Source organism: Manis pentadactyla, chromosome 4 (assembly GCF_030020395.1).
Source record: "Manis pentadactyla isolate mManPen7 chromosome 4, mManPen7.hap1, whole genome shotgun sequence".
Lineage (NCBI taxonomy): Eukaryota > Metazoa > Chordata > Mammalia > Pholidota > Manidae > Manis > Manis pentadactyla.
In genome coordinates this window covers 84,343,374-84,365,146 of record NC_080022.1, presented here as the reverse complement: position 1 = coordinate 84,365,146, position 21,773 = coordinate 84,343,374, and the positions used below count along the sequence as shown (strand labels likewise).

General features: G+C 33.8%; 1 protein-coding gene across 5 annotated transcripts in view; it reads left to right on the top strand.

Annotated features, from left to right (window-relative positions):
- DPYD (dihydropyrimidine dehydrogenase) overlaps positions 1 to 21,773 on the top strand; it is an 879,000-nt gene that overhangs the window by 142,729 nt on the left and 714,498 nt on the right. Inside the window, exon 1 of one of the 5 annotated variants that reach the window (XM_036883858.2) lies at positions 12,172 to 12,384. The exons of the other annotated variants lie outside the window; for them this stretch is intronic. The gene's annotated coding sequence lies outside the window, so the exon portion shown is untranslated. Of the gene's footprint in view, positions 1 to 12,171; positions 12,385 to 21,773 lie in introns of those variants that run through there. 5 annotated transcript variants of the gene reach the window in all.

Here is a 21,773-nt window from a genome sequence, read left to right as displayed (position 1 = left end):
TCAGGATATAGGACAATAACAGTAAGGTGAGCTACTGTGAAATTGCCATTGTTCCCATGGAGTTACAGTGTAATTATTACTTTTGTGGTAACTAAGCAAATAATTCATATCACTACTGCTCGATGTTTATTCTCTCTTCTCTCTGTTTCTCTGTCTTTCCCCTTCCCTTCCAATATTTCCTTCCTTTGTTGGTTCAGAATCTCCCTGATACCTTTTATAATGTAATTTTTTATATTGGCATTAAGAAAGGGTTACTGTGAATTGGGTGAAGGCTTCTCATTTATATAAGTCATGTCCCTAATTAAGATCTTTACTTACATCAAAGATGTAGAAGGACTAAAACATAGATTTTCCTGGTATATATAATCAATTTGTGATTAGTGTGGAATGAGAAATTGCAACCTTATTTTTATAGAAAATTAAGTCCATATGTTGAATAGAAGGATCCATTTAATGTGATTAAAAGCACTGAAGCAAAATGAATGCTACCCAAATAACTTCCTTAATTAGCTGTGTGAGTCGGCAAAGCAAAACAACTTCCTTAAGCTTCAGTAGTTCTGTCCATAAAATGGGGGTAATAATAATATCTACCTACCAGAATTGATATGTAGATTAATAGAGATATGTGTAAAAGTGAATTTTACACTGTACAGTACAATAAAAGTTTTAAGATGTTAGCCATGATTGCCATGTCTTTAATGGGAGCTTCTCTTGAAGAAACACTGTTCTTGTTAGTGAGAGAAGTTTATGGGGTGACTTTGAAATAACAATAGTAATACAGGGATGATCTGTTTTTATTGTATTTTATTGGATTTATTATGTTTCTTTATATCTAGGGCACAACAAAATGAGATGTAATAATTATGATATCATAACAGTAATTTTTAATAATTATATTCCTCAGGGAATGAAATTAATATTTTATACTGTATTGGGCATGTATATATGTCAAATAAAATTAGGGTTTGAAACATAAAATAATAATATAGGAGTGTGCATAATATGCTTGTTATTAAAAGAAAACCCTACAATGGTGAATGTATGTGAAATTTTAGTTGTTCCCTATGGCAAAAGTGAATTTGTTAAGACAAAGGTAAAAATTTATAAAGGAAAATCAAATTTATCTAAGAATATTTATTCTGATTATTTGTCACAATGTATGCTATGGTCTTTATTCTCTAGTCTAGTTTGCTTTTTAATACATTTTATATAGTCTGTTAGTAGGATCCACATATGACTTAGAGTTAACACTTTTCACTAAATGTTCAATAGTTGATTACTTGTATATTATTGCAACATTATAAATTACACACTCCTAGCATTTAGTAAAAAGTGATGGATGATGAAATAACTTGATGAAATTTGTTATAGGTAGTTATATTTGTTGAATGAATAAATGAATAATGATGAATATATAGAGAGCTGTCTGCAGTTGCTGAATATCCTTTTAGAGAAGATAGGAAATTACAAATAGGAACTTCTTTCTCCCTTATATTTTTCTACTATCCATTTTGAATTTATCCAACACTGGTAACTTATATAAAGAAGAATTACTTTAACTGAGTTTTCTGCTTATCTCATTAATCATCACCGTTATCTTATATTGTTTAAGTGACACTTATGGGTGAAATGACATTATTGAGGCTTAGTTTTGTCATTGGAAAATTGGAGACACTGAAATGCTGTGAGGACTAAGTTAGAAAGTATATATGTAAAGTATTTAGCACAAGGAGTATCTGAGTAGACTAAATAAAGAGTTCAGTAGCAGTATCTTTCACATTTTTCTTTCTGGGAGATGGGCAAAGCCCTAGGACTAAATTGTGTCAGGGAAGTAAAAGATGGAGGTTTTACAATATAGTCCTTCCTGTGTCTAAAGGGCAAGGAACAAACAATGGTTAATTTAGATATCATCACTGTATACTGCATTATAACTATGCATTAGAGGTTGGCAGAGGAAGATTTTCTTTGACTTACTGCTAATAGGAAGCATGAATGTATTCCATTTTTTTAAATATTTGTAATTTCTTGAAATAGTATCTTAAACACAAAATATGACAAACACTCTGCTTCCTAGAACAATTGAGAGTTGAGAAGATTCTTTTTTCTTTTTTCCCATTACCAACTCATTCTCTATATTCCTATTTCCTTGTTTTCCCCCACAATTTAACAAAAAAAGAAAGATCTAACAAAATATTTGTGTAGCTGAGTATTTAAGTGCACAAATTTCAGTGATCAGAATAGCTTTAGGCCAAGTCTATAAATATTTGTTTTCCTCTTGTCCAAAAACGTGAGATACTGACTAGAATGATTTATCTTAGTCTATTTGCTATCATTTAAATATTGTTTTTCTCAAAAGAAAGAGAATTTTGAACTAGTTAAAAAAAAAAAAGAATTACAATACTGCTAACGCTACAGTTGTAAAAGCAGATTATTACTGTTTCCGAGTTAAGTAGAGGTTTCAGTAGTTTCTGTTTTGTAAAAGATGTTTTCCCTCCGGAATCATAAACTGAATCTAGTTGTTACTACCCCTCAGGGGGCATTTGGAAATGTGGGGAGGCATGTTGGCGTTGGTTGTCATAGTGATGGGTGGGTGCTTTGGCATTTAATAAGAGGGGATCGGAAATATCAGTCATCACACAGAAGGAGAGTTGTTCTTACAAAATGTGAATAATGCCTCTTGAGAAACTGTGGCTATAACTAATCTGTCATATTGAGTATTTATTTACATTATGTATTAAACTCTTAATTAGACATACTTTAGATGAAACAACTGCCTGTTTTCTGACTGAATATATAAACATTAATAAAAAAGCTATAAGCTCAATAGAGTAGCTTAGCTACTTGTAAACTATATTACAAGAATATAATAGATAATTGGAAACCTATTTTTTGTTTGCAACTGTACTAAAGCAAAGAAGGACATATTACCATATGATTGTAGGTAATCTTTAATCATGTCTATAAATGTGATGAATTTACCTATTTATTTTTCTAGTCGAATCTTTTGAACTCAGAATCTCCTCTGTAGTAATTCTTTTTCCAATATACGTCACTGTCTATGGGTCTAGCCTTTTGAAGAATTTTAAGGAAGATTAAAGATGAGAAATAGAGAGTAATAAGTAATATCTAAATGATAGGAGAACACAGTAAATAATCACACTGTTTTTCACTTACCCAACATATGTTATTATCCACATTTTGAAGAAAAATAGACTGTATTCCGGCAATTTCTCTAAAACAAATGTCAAAAAAGTCAGAAAACCATAAAAATCACACTGTTGCAGAATATTCTGTGCCCTCCATGGAAACATTGTATTTTTGTTTGAAATGCACAGATTCTGTAGAAAATCTGTTTTCTCCAGATCACCCTGATGCAGGATCCCTTCAGGCATTGTATCAGCTTTTTCAATATGTGTAAGAAGGAACTTTCAGAGAAGAAAATGTTAATAACTGCTCTTCTTCTTATGCAAGAAGAGTGACCTCCTCCAGCTGTAACTTTTCTGTTTAAAAAGAGTACAGTCCTGAAGTCCATGAGTAGGTTGGGTCTATGAGCAGTGTCTGTTCTAAGCATCAATCAACTCTGAGACAGAATTTATCACTTTTATCCATCACCAGGAAGAGCTGACTCTTAGAAATTGTTAGTGAGCAGTGAGGACATTGCTGAGGAGTTCCTGGGGGAGGTGGAGGAAGGGTTCACAGGGTAGGCCCCAGTCCCTGTTCATGTGGCTCCTCAGTTGCCTTGCCCCTTCTCCAAGCTGACCCCTTCCTCCCCACTGACACCTTCACGTGCTGCCAGTAAGTTTCTTCTCTTACCTGACTTGATTTTCTTCCTTGCAACTTGGAAGGCCTCCCTCCTTTATTTTTCAAAACCATCCACCTCTGAGTCTATAAGAGATTTAATGCACACTGTAAATTAATCATTTTATGTTAAAGCTTTCTTGATGATAACTAGCTCAGTCAGGTCAGCTGTACTTCGAGACTGAGCATGTTGATTTTGGGAAAGTTGAGTGATTTGGGGACATCTAGTCCCTTGGGGGTTATATCTGAGAAGACATATTTATATTATACTTTATTTTGTTATTCAAGTATTGCTTTTCTGGGGAATTGAGAATATAGTGAAATAGCAAAAGGAGTGCAGGGCAGCATGAGATCCCACAGATTGAGAAAGAAGTGTGGGAGGTGAGAGAAAAGTGGAGAAGAAATGGAGCTATTTAAAATTTTGCTTAATATCTGTAATAAAAATAGGATTTATTTTCTGGAAAGAAAATATTAAGAGTCATATCCATAAATTATTTTCCCAGAAATTAAATGAGTAGAATTTGCCACACAGGTTTTTGTATCTTGGTGATCAATAGTAAACATGTGGATAATAGCTTATCATTCAGTTAGACAAAGGAAAGAAATGCTGTTCTATGATTGATGCTCTCAGCATAGTCAGAAGCCACATCCTTAAAGCACATCTCAGATAAAGTACTTCTGGAATAGGCTTAGCTCTTATGGTCCAGTTTTATTGGTTTCTGAAATGTAATACATGGATAGCACTTTCAAAATTTTAATACTGAATAGTTAGCAAATTAATTATAATATCTTAAATAGGGTCTGTTATATGAACCTTTGCCAGATTCTGGATCATTGTGGATATGAATTTATTATTGAAACTAGGGTACTAATGTGTACCACCAGTGTAGGTCATCTTTTGCATTGACTAAGGGGAATCATATTCAGCCACAGGATTTTGTGTTCCACTTGAGAATAGAGCTTGTGATTTTACCTCTTCTCTGTGCTTCAAACCTGGATGAGAATTCAGGAGAGTTGGTTTTTTGTCCTTTACTGGCTGATTATTCTTGGGAAAATCAGGCTAGATTCCACAGGCTATATGATCATACTACACATGATCACTTTTTTCTTAACTTTGTATCAGTTATCTATTGCTGCATGACATCCATTCCAAAATTTAGTGGTCTACAAGACACCAGTGTCCTGCTTCTTGAATTTTATTTAACTGTGCTCAGCCGTATAGTTCTGTGGGTATTGCTTGAGCTCACTCACATGGTTTTGTCAAGTGGGAGCTCACAGGTGCAGTAATGACCAAGATGGTCTCACTCAGATGGCTGGCCGCAGGTGCTGGCTATCAGATGAGGTCCTGTGGTTCTTCCCGAGGAGGCCTCTCATCCTCTGGTAGGCTAAACTAGCATAGCCATATCTTACAGTGTAGCAGTTGGATTCTGAGACAGCAAGAGTGAAAGCTTCTCAGGTTTCATAAAGCCTAGGTTCAGAAGTGTACAGCATTACTTCTGCCCCATTTTGTTGGTCACCAGATGTTCCAAAAGTAGTCCAGATTCAAATGGAGAGGAAAAAGACTCCATCTCTTAATGGGAGAAGCAGCATGCACATGGGAAGGGAGGAATTGTTGGTATTCTCTGAAGAAAATCTAACACATATTATTAATAAAGTTGTTGTTACATTGTATTGCAATTATTATTTCAACCCACTATTGCATGTTTCCCAACTACAGTGTAATTTTCCTAGGGGAAGACTTATTATTAAACTTTACCTCTCGGATGTGTGCAGAAGGAGACCAATAAAAGTAAATGTCAGAGTGGACTTTGCAGATGCTGTTGGTAATGATAATATCAATGTTAATATGCACATATATTTTAGCACTTACATATAAATACCTTCTACTATTTTCAGAAAAGAACATTTTGAGAATTATTGACTCTTTTTAAAAGAGTAATACTTATATTACCATAGCTTTATGGAACTGAACTTCTGTTGGTTCAGAATTTCCCCTAAGACTTATTTTTTTTTCTTAGTAGAGGACATCATAAAAATTGCAGAAGGATCATTATTTTATATTTTGTATCTTAGACTTGTAGTCTTTGCCAAGAGTTGTTCTTTAAAGTGTTTGGTGCTTCTCTGCCCAAAGGTAAGTTGAATCTTGTAAATAGATCTCTTTCTTCTTCATGTATTACAGACTAGCAGGGGAACCTTGTCATGGAAGACTGCCACTATTCTAAATGAAGACTGGAAGTACAGGTTGACAGTTTAAGTCAGCAGTTATGATATTTATGATATAACATCTTGAAACTTCTTTCTTTCCAAAGTGTTGACATGATCTATTTCGCTGTTTAGCATGAAAGTCTCATTTATTCCATTTTACTTTAGATATAGTTGCAATTATGACTTATTAAATTATACTTTCAAATATTTCCACTGCCTGTATGAAATATCATACTGAGAAATCTATGAAATGAGAGGGCAGCCCTTATTTTCTTCTTGAATTTAGGTATTAGTTTTGTGCATATATAACTTGAAATTTTTGATAGTCTTCTGTAATTGAACAGAATGTTCAATTTTCTCATTACTATTGTATGGAGAATAGAAGGCAGCATGAATATTTTAAGTACTTTTCTTAGTTCACAGTGACCTGTGTATTTTTTTTCCCTCAAAGCCAGGGAAATAAAGCATAAAATATGAAGCTGTGATTAAGTAGTCTAGAAGTTAGGGACTTGCGTGCAAAAAGAGAACGATTTACACAGTTTTTCTCCTCAGCAGTCATGCTAGCATTAACCTTTTATTTCCACCCACATTCTTGCAAGTATATGCTATATTTTAATGAACTACCTTTGCAAATTTTTGCTATTTTTAAATCAAACAAAATAAGTGATAACTGCTTATTGCTGAGATAGCATAAATTAACTCATTGGCTTCAGAATGTGTAAATTAATAGCAGCCCTCAGAAATCACACTCTTCAGCCTAAAAAGAGGGCTACTCTTTAGGTGTAAACTTCAGGTGTCTATTCTAAGTTTCATTCAGAGACAAACTAATAGGGTGACTAATACTAATATCTGCTCAGGTAGGGCCCTGATTTTGTGTGAGCATATTTCCAGGATAAGGAGGATGAATATTTAATGGATGTTCCCTTGGTATAAAATAAGATAATCTCTGACAGATGGTGACTTTAAATGAGAACATAACAATAATTTAGAGTCAACTGGGCACTTTTATCTTTATGCTTTATAAAAAAATTCACAAAGATGATGTCTTTTGTGTAGAAATCAAGGCTAATTACAAGTCTCAAATGTACATGTTTTCGTATATTACCTCACTTTTTTTCATACATTAAGAGAAGGCATGGATTTCCCTAGAAATATTAAATTCTTTTAGCACCAGCTATCAAGTTTGATAGGATTGATAAAGTAATGGTTGCTAATAAACATGTTGTAAAAAGAGGAGAGAATACTTTCTAAAAATTGCCTTTGCTCCTTTAGATTAATAAGATTTAAATGCTGTTCATCTTCAATGACTGTTTTAAATTGAATATTTTTGGAAAAATGTTGAGTCTTTTTTTTTTTTTTTTTTTTTAATTTAGTTGAGGTGTATCATTGACCTAAGATTTGAAGGCCAAATCGGGCACACATTTCAGTCAGGAGGCAGTGACCTATAAAGAAAGGTCATCTTTCTTTTTCAACTAGCATAAATATCTAGTAATAAACAGAGTCGTCTGATGTCTTTGAAACTCACTGAATATTTAGGTTCTCTTTGTGTTTAGGGAGCTGCTGTAAAAACATATGGCATGAAAAACTGTTGATGGATGGGTGTCATTGCCTAAATGAAAGCTTTGAATCACAAATGGGTGTGTAAGTAGTTATTTTCTTTGATTTGTAAAATACCACTCTAAATATACATTCAAATTGAATAATATGCATAGCATAAAACAATGGCCCAGACTGCTTTGTGGTGACAGTAGTAGAAGGAACATGTGTTCTATCTATGGTACATACTCAAAAGATAAATTTTGACCCTTCTCATAATCAGTGAAATACTTTTAAAATATAGTAAATATTATCAAAATGATCAGTGAAATATGCATATTCATTAGATTAAATATTTAATGAACTTCATGGTGTTTGAAACTTTTTGGAGAGGCAAGTATATTTTTATTATATTTTCTTCCTTCTTTCTATACATTTAAGTCTGAGTTAGCTGTATTCTCATTTAATGATTTTACCAAACAACATGTAAATCTAATTCCCATTAAACAACAAAAATTGAATCAACATATTTGTGTTTACTAAAGTCAGAACACCATGAAGTTATAAAATATTCTTTTAGAAATAGCCTTTTTTACTTTTCAGCATAGTTGTACATTATTTTCTGACACAAAAGTTACCAACACAGGGACTATTTTTCCAGCTTCTGTTTGTTATAATTCCTCTGGGCACATATTTTTATGTATTGGCTTCCTTTTTGGAGGTATACTTTTTTTGAATATATACTTAACAATACAAAAAAATGGAGACATTCAGAAGTTGATATGGTTGACCATAAAAACACTCATAACAAGGCCACTTTGGATAACATGTATCAGTCTAGTCAGTCTGGTCATATGAACTCTTCACATGCCCAGAAGTTTTTAGAAAGGGGATTTTAATAAGGGAAGCAAAGGGAAGGGCAGTATTTGAACAGAGATGGTCTATGAGAGAGAGAGGTCTATAATCTGCTTTTTGTTTGTTAGCAAATTAATAGCCTGTTACTGGGTGAGAACTACTCAGTGCCTTGTACACTCCATTCCTTCAAGACAGTGTTTGGTCTTGTAAAATTGTGTATATTTACAATTTTCTTATATCACTTAGAGACATAAACATATTCCCTTTTTCTGTATGTCCTTCTGTAAAGAGCAACTTCATATATTCCTGAGAGCTTTTCTGCCAGAATGTTGGCTACTGAAGAGATGTCTATATTTTCAATTGTCCGTGTGAAGAGCTGAAAATGTGTTTTTATTTACACTGTAAGAGTAATTAGAAAAAGGAAAAGGAAATGCAGAGCTCCTACCTAAGGAAACATTTTTGCTTAGAGAGAGAATGATCACTGGGCATTGAGATGTCCTTAGTTTTGCTGTTATTTAAATTATTCCTTTCATATGGGGCATTTTAATCATTTGGCAATAGAAATTCAAATGAGATCAAGTATTGCATGTCAGATTGGCTACACCATAATATGACTCATGGACTCATGTCTCTTGCAAACTCTCACTACTACTAACAAAAAAAGAAAAATAAGAGAATAGTAATGCCAGGGTAGTGTCAATTCTGCTTCACAAGCCACATTATGTTTGTTGTTTCTGCTTTGAACTTGCTTCACCTGAGATACCATCTGTTGCCATGAGAAGTCTAATTTTATAGAAGTATGAGGGATTGTGTGGAAAAGCTGATACTTCCTATTTACCACTGTATGGGGTCAGGCTTGGGACTGAGGATAAACTACTGATCTTAAGAGAGGTATGGCTTTCCACTGAACAAGCTGTCATCTGAATCTGCTCCTTTCTCTTCTCCCAGCTTTATGACTCCCCCAATATATGATGCCTTCTTATTGCCTGAAAATAAGTAGTGTAGATTCTTCCCTCATTTGAATGTAGACCATCTATGAGAGATAAACACCATCTCTGGGCAACATTCTCTTCCCTCCCAACCCAGCGAAGGAAGCATATCTGATTTCCTATGGTCTGAGTCAGCTTGATTAAAAATATTATTTTTAAATAGGATGACCAATATATATTCATACAAAACTAGGCCATGGAGTTCTTTATATTGTAGAAGAGGCCAATCATTTATAGTTATGACTATTCAAAAATGGTTCTTTTAAAAAGCAAAGTTTCTTATTCTAATTTTTATGTTTAGCAGCCTTGATTTTGTAAGAGCAAGGAAGGGAATGTTTGAGAGATGGGTAACACAATAACTATAAAAGTTAATATTTTGTGCTTTTCCCTCAATCCATCCCTCTCCAACACTTGGAATTCTCCAGTGCCTGCCACGTCATTGCACATTTCTCCATGATTGTGCCTTTGTTATGTTGTCCACATTTTATATTTTTGAGTCACAAAGAACCATAGCAACACCCTGGTGGTACTGTCAGCGGATGTTCAGGGAATATTGTCTCAGCCTCGATTCATATGGAGAAACGGAGAAAAGGAGTTTGCCATTTATACTGCTTTCAAATATTGCAAAGGGAAAACATTTACACTTTATAAATGACTTAATAAGGCAGTTGATTAATCCTGTCAATGATAGAATATATATACAATAGTAGCTGTGATTTTGTGACCTATTTCTGAGTGGCCCCTTTTCCCCTGTGGATCTTGCCCTAGCACCACTTTCACTTTCTGTGCCTTAGTTGGAAGTTTTAAATGTAAATAGGCAACTGCATTAAATTAGCAGCTTGGTAGGCTGGGAAGAAATGTGAGTTGCACACCAGTGTCCCCAGCAAAGCACTTCCCAATGCACATACTCTACCTGCAGATATTCAAGAGCTCTCTGGCAGGCTTCCTGCTCCAGGAAAGAGGCAGTGGCTGGGGCTGAGGGTCTCCCATAGAGCAGGCACCAAGCAGGGTGCCAGTGACTGCATCCAGTGTATTGTTGACCACAGCAGCAATCTGGTGCCACAAAGTGGAATGGGATGGTGGTTTGTAAAGAAAGGTGAGGTAAAACGACCTGTAAAGAAGTGAGGATTACAGAAGTAGTAGAGTTGTGAGTACATCTCCCACAGTGCGTTGTGTAACTCACAGAAACCAGACAGTATGAGCAATGCCTCCCACATAGATTGTCTTTGTTTTCAGTGGCTTAAATGGGCCTCGGTTAGTGTGAGAGGATGAGGAAGAGAGAAAGCAGAAAAGAGTGGCTGAGTTTCTGTCCTCAGCAACTTAAATTCAATCTTTCTGTCTCTAAGTGATTCGCTTACACAGTATATAAAAGAACACCTTTCAATATGTAAGTTTTCTGCCTAAAAGCTTTATCAGGGAAGAAGGAACTAGAATGAGACATGGCTTAGACAAAAATGTGAATCAATTAATTAGAACCACAGACTGACTCTCCTAAGATCTTTGGCAGCTCTCTTAATCTTTGTGAGGCTCAGCTTTCTCATCTGCAGTTGGGTGTAAAGATGCTTGTTTCTCATGAATGATGTGAATATTGAATTAAAATAATGTAAAATGATAATCACTTGGAAAGCAGATAAAAATAAAATATCATTTAGTGTTGATAAACCACATTAAAATGGTATTATTGGTATAGGAAAATGAGAGTTGACTTGTTAAAATCCCTTATATAAAATTTTAGGCTTTATTTAGAAGAGAAGCAAGTAATTTGTGTCATTATGAAGCTAAGATATTGTTTGTACCCCAGCGTATTGTGAGAAATGTTAGAAATGCTCCAGGGACTCCGTGATCTCTATCACACCATCGTTAGGATATCATATCCAAAGGAGACTATTTATGATGTGATTCACGTTCTTGATACCAATCATTCTCTTTGGGAATTTTTAGGATATTCTTCCTGTCCTAAACAAGACTCCAGCAGTAAAAAAAAATGCTTAGTGATATTGAAGGGATGTCTCCTTATAAATAAAAATGTGTGGTAAATGTTGTATACTAAGTACCCAACAAATGTTTTTATACAAGCATACAAGAATGGATGAACAAAGTAACACATTCCCAGAGGCACCTTAGAAACAGTAAAGCTTGTACTCTAAATACGAAATAATTATATATGTTCAATTTTATTAAAAGCCAAAAATCTTAAAATCACAAGTAGTTTTTGGTAGCAAAAATACAAAATAAAATTACTAGTTTCTGATCTTTGTGTGCATCCACAGCAAAATCTGGCCACAGTGTATTTTAAATTATTGAAGTAGTTTTATATAATGGATAGAAATAGTAATCTATAATGGAGATTCAGTTGGAGGTTTAGCCATACCAGCACAGCTAGGACTGCCATGTTGTGCATAATACAGCTTGTTTACTGGTTTTCTGGGGCTGTGTGCTCCAAGCAGATTGCACTGTTAACTGCTGAGAGAGATGGCTAGTCATGCTGTAGTCATAGTCATCCTGGACATTGGTAAGCACCTAGAATGATGCTTTTTGTTTCATCCTTCTGAGATTACGCTAAAGATATTATGCCATTGTCTTTACCTTAGTTGTATTATCTTAAAGGTATGGTATTGTCTTTATTTGAAATAGCATCGAGCATCTTTACTTTTCTTAAAATGTCAGTGCAATTATTCCAAAGATTGAGTGACCAAGTATTTAAAGCTAAATTTACAGAGATCCATGCAATACGACATATAGTAATTCTTTATTTGCAATTTGACAAGTTGCATGTTTCCATCTGGCTTCTTTTCAGTTAAAAGAAGGGACAGAATGAGGTTTGGCAGAGTACTACTTGCTTGGTGGAACTTAGAATATACCTCCTTCTGAGTTGACAGCTGTTGCAGCATGTTCAAGAAGTATCCGCGGTATCTTCCCCGTGGCGTCACCAGGTGCTGCAGTGCCGGGAGGATTTCAACGTGGCACTAACTCGTACAGATGTCTCTATTGTTATCCACATGTAAGAACTCTCTTGATTAAAACTTTGGGCAAACAACAAATCAGTAATTAAACTAAGAAATATGTTATTGGGCATGAATTCTTTGTTTAAACTTTTGTCCCTTTGCTCATAAAGTTTAAACAAAAACGAAGAACTGTAGGGAACTCAACTTTTTCCTTAAAACTACAATGCCAAACTTTATCACACCCTTTATTTGTTCACTGGTTTCTAGTTTTTCGCCATTCCTAATTTAACTTGACTGAACATTTCACTGAAATATTTTTGTTAATCATTCTGCTTAGTTCCAAAAGAGCATGAAGGTGATTATAAAGTACGATAAGTTAATAGACTTTTTCTTTGATTCTAAGACATCACTGATTTGAAAAATGTTCTTTTTAGGAGAGCACTACTGCATCAAATGGAATTATAAAATATAACTTGATTTCAGAAGCTTACTGAAATTAAAAAATATAGAAATTAACTTATATAAGTAGTCATTCTATATAACTGGTACCAAATAAATATTCTCTATCTCTAATGATTAGGATGATACTGCAAGGTAGGTGTTTTTAGCCCCAATTTATAAATTTCAGATCTGTAGTTTACCTTAGAGATAAAGTAATTAATCCGGATCCTATAGCTAGTAACAGAGTTGGTTCTGGTTCAGTTTCCAAAATTCATATTTTTTTCTGCAGTACCAGGTATATACATAAAAATGAAAGTAAATGGTACTATTAGGCCAAAGTGAAAATAAGGCACAAAAATAAACTGTAGCCAGGAGTGATAGTAGAGTACAAAATGCATGCAGTGATTTCTTATATTCTTAATAAATGGGAATCATAAATTCATCTGTAAGAACTTTAGCAACTAATGCAAAAAAGGGGAAAACAGTAGCCATAGGAAAAATGAATCACTGGATCTATGGAGTAAAATTAACCAGTTGCTGCGTAAAAGCTCTATGTTTTTTGGTACGACACAAATTTCTACTGTGGACACTTAAAAAAGAAGATTCTATGTGTAAATAGGTACTTTACTTTCTAGTAGTAGTAATAGTAATAGTATTTTACAGTATTTATTTTGGCTTATTGTAAATTCACACAATGATGTATTTATTCAAGTATACAGTCTTTTCTTAATTTTAGGGTCTCTTTCCCCTGTACTTCCTGCCAATGTGAGCCATTACAATTTTTATATATTTTGGGTGTGTGTATGCAATATTACAGCTTCACTAAGGGACAATACTTTGGCTATAACCTCTAAAACTAGAATTAGAAAATAGACTCAAAATTTTAAGTTCCATTGCCAGCAAGTAATCAATTCTACCCTGGCCTCTTGGATTTATAAATGCTTACATCGTGTCACCAAAATCATTGTGTTATTCAAAATCTAAAAATATTGTCTTAAAATATAGTATTTTTCTTTCAGGTTGCTTCCAGTAGAGCTAGTAATTTTATATTTTAAAAAAATAGATAATTTCTGTACTTTTTCATCATATTCCTGGCAAAAGTTTATTTGTAAGACAGACTTTTCTGAAAATTAAGATATAAAAAGAATTGTCATAAGGTGGCAGTATGTTTCAATGATAACCATCAGTATAGAAAGAGAGCTTGTTGCACCAAATGGTTCCTTAGCCATGGTTGAGCTGTGCATAAAAATTCACTGTACCTAGGCTTTTCTGAGGAAAACTGAGCAGCTATTTCTTAGGGAATATGTGGAAAATTATCAAAGATAGTCCTTTTTTGAATTTTACTATCATTAACTCCAAAACTGATAGGAAATAGATTTACTAAGTGCCCACTATTACATAAAGGGAAATATTTTCCTTCACCCTAATCCATGCCTCCATACAAGGCCACAGCAGGGGAAAGGAGTGCTTTCTGTTTTAATCATTGACACGTTTTAGTGAGAAGTGATAAGTAAGTGTACATGTTTTAAGAAATATATTTAATAGTCATTTTGAATAAGTGTAGTAATTAAAATTTTCATTTTGGTGATTTTGGATACAGGAGTTTTTTGGACATGGTTTAATAAACAACATTTGCCTGTGGAGAAGTGATAGAATTTAAGCTTTTTAATGAAATGAACAAGGTTTAATTTCCTGCCTTCCCACTCACTAACTTTGAGACATGGAGCCTGTTTCTTTGCCTCTGAGATTTTTCTTCTTATAATTTGGATATAATAATAATGCTAACTAAATAAGGTCATTAAAAGATTAAATGAGATGATGTTTTTGTACTTAGAAAACTTTGAGATAGTTTATTATTACAACTAAAGAAGAGATTCCTATTTATTTCGAAGTATTTTCTGATGTAATCTTGAGAGAAAAACTGGAGCTTTGTTATATTTATTTGTCACGTTATTATGATATGGCTTAGAATTGCTACTTAACCATGTATCTGAGCTAGGACAAAAGCAACAGAGAAACAAAACACTTCTTGTTTGTTGTCCATCGTGTATCAATGCTTAAGCATTTTTCATTCCTTACCAATATTATGAGTATAAAGGAAGTTACCAGGACACAGATGACATAATCTCTGTCCTTAAATACCTTCCTGTTTGGCTAGAAAAATAAAACTGGAAAAGAAATTGGAAGACCTATATTCTAGCCTCAGTTCTACCATTAGCTAGTTTTGCAATCTTAAGTAAGTCTCTACAGTTCTTTTCTCTCATTCATAAATTGAACTTGATAATCTGTAAGGTCCCTTCTGGCATTTCTATCCTAAGAACATTTCTGAGTATGAATTTGCAAACAATTAAGCACTAAATTGCAAGCTAGTGAGTGAATGTGAAATAGATGTTCAAAGAGAGGAGAAATTAGTGTGGCCTTGGGTATTTGGATTATTTTTGACCCTATTTTCAAGAAACAGATTTATAGTTGCTCATAAGCAAAAGGAAAACCATTTTCATGACTAAATCATTTTCTCTATATTGCAAGTGAAAAATCAGACATATATCACATTTTAAAAGCCTGGCATATTTTAATTTTAAAATATTAATGTTTTAAATAATCTGGGTGAAAAAACTGATCATTTTGGATTTTCACTACCAGCTGGTAGGTGGCAAATAATGAATACATAGGGAAGGCATACAAATAAATAATTATTAATTGCAGCTATTAGTAGTTTAGTCATGGTAAATGGCACCTACACTTTATATGGTATTTTAGATGATTTTACTAAAGGTATATAATATCTGTCAAATAAACTTGATTACTTCTGTAAATATAATTTACATATATAGCTTTTTCCAGCCCTTATGAATTCTTAAGGAGATACTCTTACAAAAGTCACACCTTACAAAACGAGTGCTAATGCTGAGACTGACGTCCATTCTAATAGCCTTCAAGAAGTGTGTACTAAATATCCATCAAAAGAAATAACCCTAAGAAAGTTTAACCAGGTTTCATCTGTTGTGCCTCAGATATATGGCACAAAGACTGCCTGCGGCTGCAGGAGGGAGGTGCTCATGTGCTCCACTTGACCCGGCAGGCCACCTTACACCTGTGTTAACGAAGAAGCCGGGTGTCAGTTCCTCTGTACCCTTCTGCAACTTCTGTGACACCAAGGGGGCTCCGTTTCTTCACCACTCCCCCTTCTACATATGGGCAGATTAAAAAAGTCCTAGAGAAACTGGACAGGAAACCTGGGAAAATTAATCAAGTCATAGGACATTTCTTAAAAGATAGCCCCAGGAATAAAGCCATGGGCACGAGAAGCAAATGAACCCTAGAAATAATGCTTGTAACTGTTATCCACTATCTTCTGGCATCCTGAAACACACTAAAAAATTAACCTGGGTGATAAGTACATAGACTTGCACACATCTTGCCAGAATTTTAAGACCTCAACACAGTCCTAAAGGCATGTCTTCTATGAAGACAGAACAGAATACAAGCAGAGATGAGACTTAAGTGCTAAGAATCTAAAAACAAGTAAATAAACCCCAGGCTGGAGGCAGAAATGAGTAGAATTAGGGCTTAAAAAGTGAAATCAGTAATAAGAAGAAACTTGACCAGCTTTTAACATTGCAGATGAAAATGAGAAAGCTGAATATAATGTGAGATTAAAATCAATAATATGAAGAAATAAATGATGACCCAGTATATGATTTCAGTGATTCATTCAAAACATATTATACTCTAGCTACACTAGATATCATTCAGTTGTCTGTGGATACAACAATGAACAAAGCAGATACTGTACCTGCTCTCACAGAGCTGACATCCTGTGGATGGAGACAGATTTTGAACATGTGGATTTAGGAATACATAATATGAGGGGATGACAAACATTACGTAAAAACAAAGCAGATCAAGAGAATAGAGAGGAAGGCAGAAACCTATGTGCCCCAAAGATAAAGGAAAATAAGTGAAACTGAGACATGAATAAAAGGCATAATAGGGGAATATTTTCTTAATTTAAATGTGTAGCTTTAAGTAATTAATTTTTCTATTTCACTATTGTCTAGTCAAATTACTGTAGTACAATAATTAATAAAAGTCTTACCAATATCTAGGCCAGAGAAACAAACTGATGATCAAGAGCAGGAAAAAAAACAAATCAGCTTCATATCTTCTTTTCAATTCTTTATGTCAGAATACAATGGAGAAATTCTACCTGCAGAATTTTAAGGGCAAAATACATTGTGGTCTATTAGTTTTATATAGAGCCATGATGTTTATGTATGGCTGTGATAGATATTCATAGACATTCAAGTATTCATAAAATATACTATTTATCTAACCTATTTGGAAAAAAATTACTGGGAAATATTTTCCAACTGAATGAAAAAAATCGAGAAATCATGGAGTTTAAAATGTCTTGTACAGGTGAATGTAAAGGACAAATAATCTTGAAAGAATAAATTATTATATAAACATGTCAATATAATGATGATAATCTGCATGTAAAATCCCACACTACAATAATGAAGATTGAGTAATTATGGAGTAGGGAAATGAAGAAAAGTAAATGAGTATTAAATTCCTTGCATCGAAGTCCAAATGTGCAATTTTACTTTTAACTGACCATGAGAAAAATGTTAGCTTATCCTTTTAAGTAAAATGCAAAGAGCACAACTAGAAAAATTAAAAGTAGAATATGTCTTGTAAAATATTGTAGAGATAAAAATAAAGAAAAATGTTATGAGTCAATTAACAATGCACTGATATTTATAATGAGAAAACTGTTAAAATGCTTGATAGAAACCAAATAGTAATGAGGGATATGTAGCCATAGACAAATCAGTAAAAATTTACTAAGATACCAAATACAGAATTTTTAAAAAATTGAAATTTAATCTAAGAGATTGTACTTTGAAAAGACAATTATTTACATAGAACAAACAAATTGATTAATAATAAATGATATGAAACAAATTAGAAAAATTAGGAATGAGGAAGGGATCTATGCATAGATGCAGAAAATTATTTATAGCTTTATAGAACTCTAGACTACTGTGTTTTGAAATCTCTTTCAGGAAAATATTTTAGAAAACTATACATGAATTAGAAAATGTACATGAATTAGATGAATGCAATGAATTAGAAATGTTTTATGTGCCCACAAATAAAATATAAAGAGGATAAGAAACTTGAAGAAATCCACAATTATAAAATTAAATATTAGTCAAATATTTGAAAAATAAATATAACAAGTGTGGTTTATATTTGCCTTCAAAATAGTAAAACATTTTAGGAAGCTACAGAATTTTAACAGTAGAGGTATAAAAATTAAGGTCAACAGAACAGAACCAAAGGTACAATAATAGTTTACACATTGTAAAATTACAATGTAATTATATATACAAGGTTATTATGAACAATTGCTCATAATAATAAAATAAAAAAATAATCCGTATGTCTAACAATAGGGGATTGTTTAAATAAATCTTAATAAAGCTATACAATGTATTAATAAGCAACCATTACAAATCATAACATTCATCTATTTTTATTGACCTGGAAAAATATTTTAATGTATTGTGAAATGTAGAAAGAAGATTTCAAAACAGGTAAGATGATTTTTTTTGTAGTATATATGTTTTTTTGTAAGCTTATAGTCATTAAAAGATTAGAAAATGTGGACCAAAATTGCCTGTGTGGGAGACATTAAGAAATCTCTTGATTATAACATTTCTTTTTGCACTTTTCTGTGTTTTAAAATTGCCTATAAAAACCATATTATTTTTAGGACAAAAACACGGATGTAAGGTTTAAAGTATCAAGTTCTCTATATATTTATTTATTTCCTTATATGTCTTACGAAATAAGCTCGGCAGAAATATCTGTTCATGATTAAGATCATGAATTCTGGATTCAAATTTCAATTTCACTTTTGCTGGCTCAGTTGCCCTGTTAAATGAGTTAATAGTGACACTCGGGCAGTGTCAGCCTCCCAGGATTGTTGTAATACACAAGTTGCTCTATTAAAGAACCTAGCAGGTTGTATGGCATATGGTGAAAATTCAGTGTGTATTCTAAAACTACTGTTAGAGATAGAATAAAAGCTTCCCATTTCCTCCTTTGGAATTTAAAAAATTAAACTGATTTTAAACTCCTTAGCTGGTTACTTAGATTACTTATTTTCTATTCTCTCAGAAGAAGGTCGTTCAATTCTCCAAGTGACTTTCCTTCAGAGGTCGTATCTTCACAGAGTTCTTTTGTTCACAAACCATCCACCTTCTTCAGAAAATCTGTCCTCTCACCTTTTCCTATAACTGTAGTGGAAGAAATATTTCTCTTCTTTCTAAGGTTACTTTCTTAACTATACCTTCATAGTTTTACCCCTTCCAAATATTGATCCCTCAAACATATGCTTTTTTTGTTGTAGTTTGTATTCTCAATTCACCTCTCTCCTCTGCTTACCAGTTTTCCTCCACTCACAAACAAGCATGTGAGACACACTCTATACTGAAAACAGTTCAGCTTGACACTGCTACCCTCCTCCCTAGTTACTGTCCTATTTATCTTCTTTCTTTCGCAATCCCACTGTTCTAAACAAATCTGCATGTAAAAATGCTGTATCTACTTCCTCATCAAATACTTCTTAGCACTGAAATTGCACTTATGTTTTTCAAAATGCTCTATTGAAATCATACTTTTGAAGATCATAGATTCTTCAAGTCCCTTCTTTATAGTTCTCTATAGAGAAAAGATAAGATAAGAAGTAGAATACTGTTGCATTAATTTTGAAGGCTGCATAACTAACTTTTCTAATAAGAGACAGAAAAGGCATACAATTTCTAGGTTCCATCTGATCAAACATGGATTCATCTTGTCTACTATCCTCAGGGTCTTTTATAATGCCTCAAAACATGGTGTAGACAGGTAAATTAGAGGGCTCTTGAGAAGGACTTCATATTTCTTCCATTTTCTTTATATTTGCTGATGAGAATGAGGAACTGAGAGAATGGTATATAAAGCGATGAAAAAACTTGGAGAACATCATTGGGTAGACTGAGGGAGAGAACATTAATGAATATTTATTATTTATTTTTGGTGTAGTGTGGTGAAGACTACTGGAAAGAACATACCAAAAGTAATTACATTTTACTTATTTTTCTATTTATTTAATTTTATAGGCTTTCCCCTTTTTAAAAATTTTTTTAATTTTGATATCATTAATGTACAATTACTTGAACAATGTTATGGTTAATAGATGCCCCCTATTATCAAGTCCCCCACACATACCCCATTACAGTCACTGTCCATCAGCATAGTAAGATGCTATAGAATCATTACTTGTCTTCTCTGTATATACGGCCTTCCACATGTCCCCAAACCCCTACGTTATGTGTGTCAATCGTAAAGCCCCATTTTCCCCCTTATCCCTCCCTTCCCACCCATCCTCCCCAGTCCCTTTCCCTTTGGTAACTGTTAGTCCATTCTTGGGTTCTGTGAGTCTGCTGCTGTTTTGTTCCTTCAGTTTTTTCTTTGTTGTTATACTCCACAAATGAGTGAAATCATTTGATACTTGTCTTTCTCCACCTGGCTTATTTCACTGAGCATAATACCCTCTAGCTCCATCCATGTTGTTGCGAATGGTAGGATTTGTTTTCTTCTTATGGCTGAATAACATTCCATTGTGTATTTGTACCACCTCTTCTTTATCCATTCATCTACTGATGGACAGTCAGGTTGCTTCCATTTCTTGGCTATTATAAATAGTGCTGCGATAAACATAGGAGGGAATATGTCTTTTCAAACTGGGCTCCTGCATTCTTAGGGTAAATTCCTAAGAGTGGAATTCCTGGGTCAAATGGTAAGTCTGTTTTGAGCATTTTGAGGAACCTTCATACTGCTTTCCACAATGGTTGAACTAGTTTACATTCCCACCAGCAGTGTAGGAGGGTTCCCCTTTCTCTACATCCTTGCCAACATTTGTTGTTGTTTGTCTTTTTGATGTTGACCCTCCTAACTGGTGTGAGGTGATATCTCATTGTGGTTTTAATTTGCTTTTACCTGATAATTAATGATGTGGAGAATCTTTTCATGGGCCTGTTGGCCATCTAAATTTCTTCTTTGGAGAAGTATCTGTTCAGATCCTGTGCCCATTTTTTTTATTGGATTATTTGCTTTTTGTTTGTTGAGTTGTGTGAGCTCTTTATATATTTTGGATGTCAACCCTTTATCGGATCTGTCATTTATGAATATATTCTCCCATACTGTAGGATGTCTTTTTGTTCTACTGATGGTGTCCTTTGCTGTACAGAAGGTTTTTAGTTTGATATAGTCGCACTTGTTCATTTTTGCTTCTGTTTCCCTTGCCCAGGGAGATATGTTCATGAAGAATTTGCTCATGTTTATGTCCAAAAGATTTTTGCCTATATTTTTTTCTAAGAGTTTTGTGGTTTCATGACTTACATTCAGGTCTTTGATCCATTTTGAGTTTACTTTTGTGTACAGGGTTAGACAATAATCCAGTTTCTTACTGTAGCTATCCAGTTTTGCCAACACCAGCTGTTGAAGAGACTGTCATTTCCCCATTGTAGGTCCATGGCTCCTTTATCATATATTACTTGACCATATATGCTTGGGTTTATATCTGGACTCTCTAGTCTGTTCCACTGGTCTATGGGTCTGTTCTTGTGCTAGTACCAAATTGTCTTGATTATTGTGGCTTTGTAGTAGAGCTTGAAGTCAGGGAGCGTAATTCCCCCTGCTTTATTCTTCCTTCTCAGGATTGCTTTGGCTATTTGGGGTCTTTTGTGGTTCCATATGAATTTTAGAACTATTTGCTCTAGTTCATTGAAGAATGCTGTAGGTATTTTGATAGAGATTGCATTGAATCTATAGATTGCTTTAGGCTAAATGGCCATTTTGACAATATTAATTCTTCCTAGCCAAGAGAATGGGATGAATTTCCATTTATTAGTGTCCTCTTTAATTTCTTTTAAGATTGTCCTGTAGT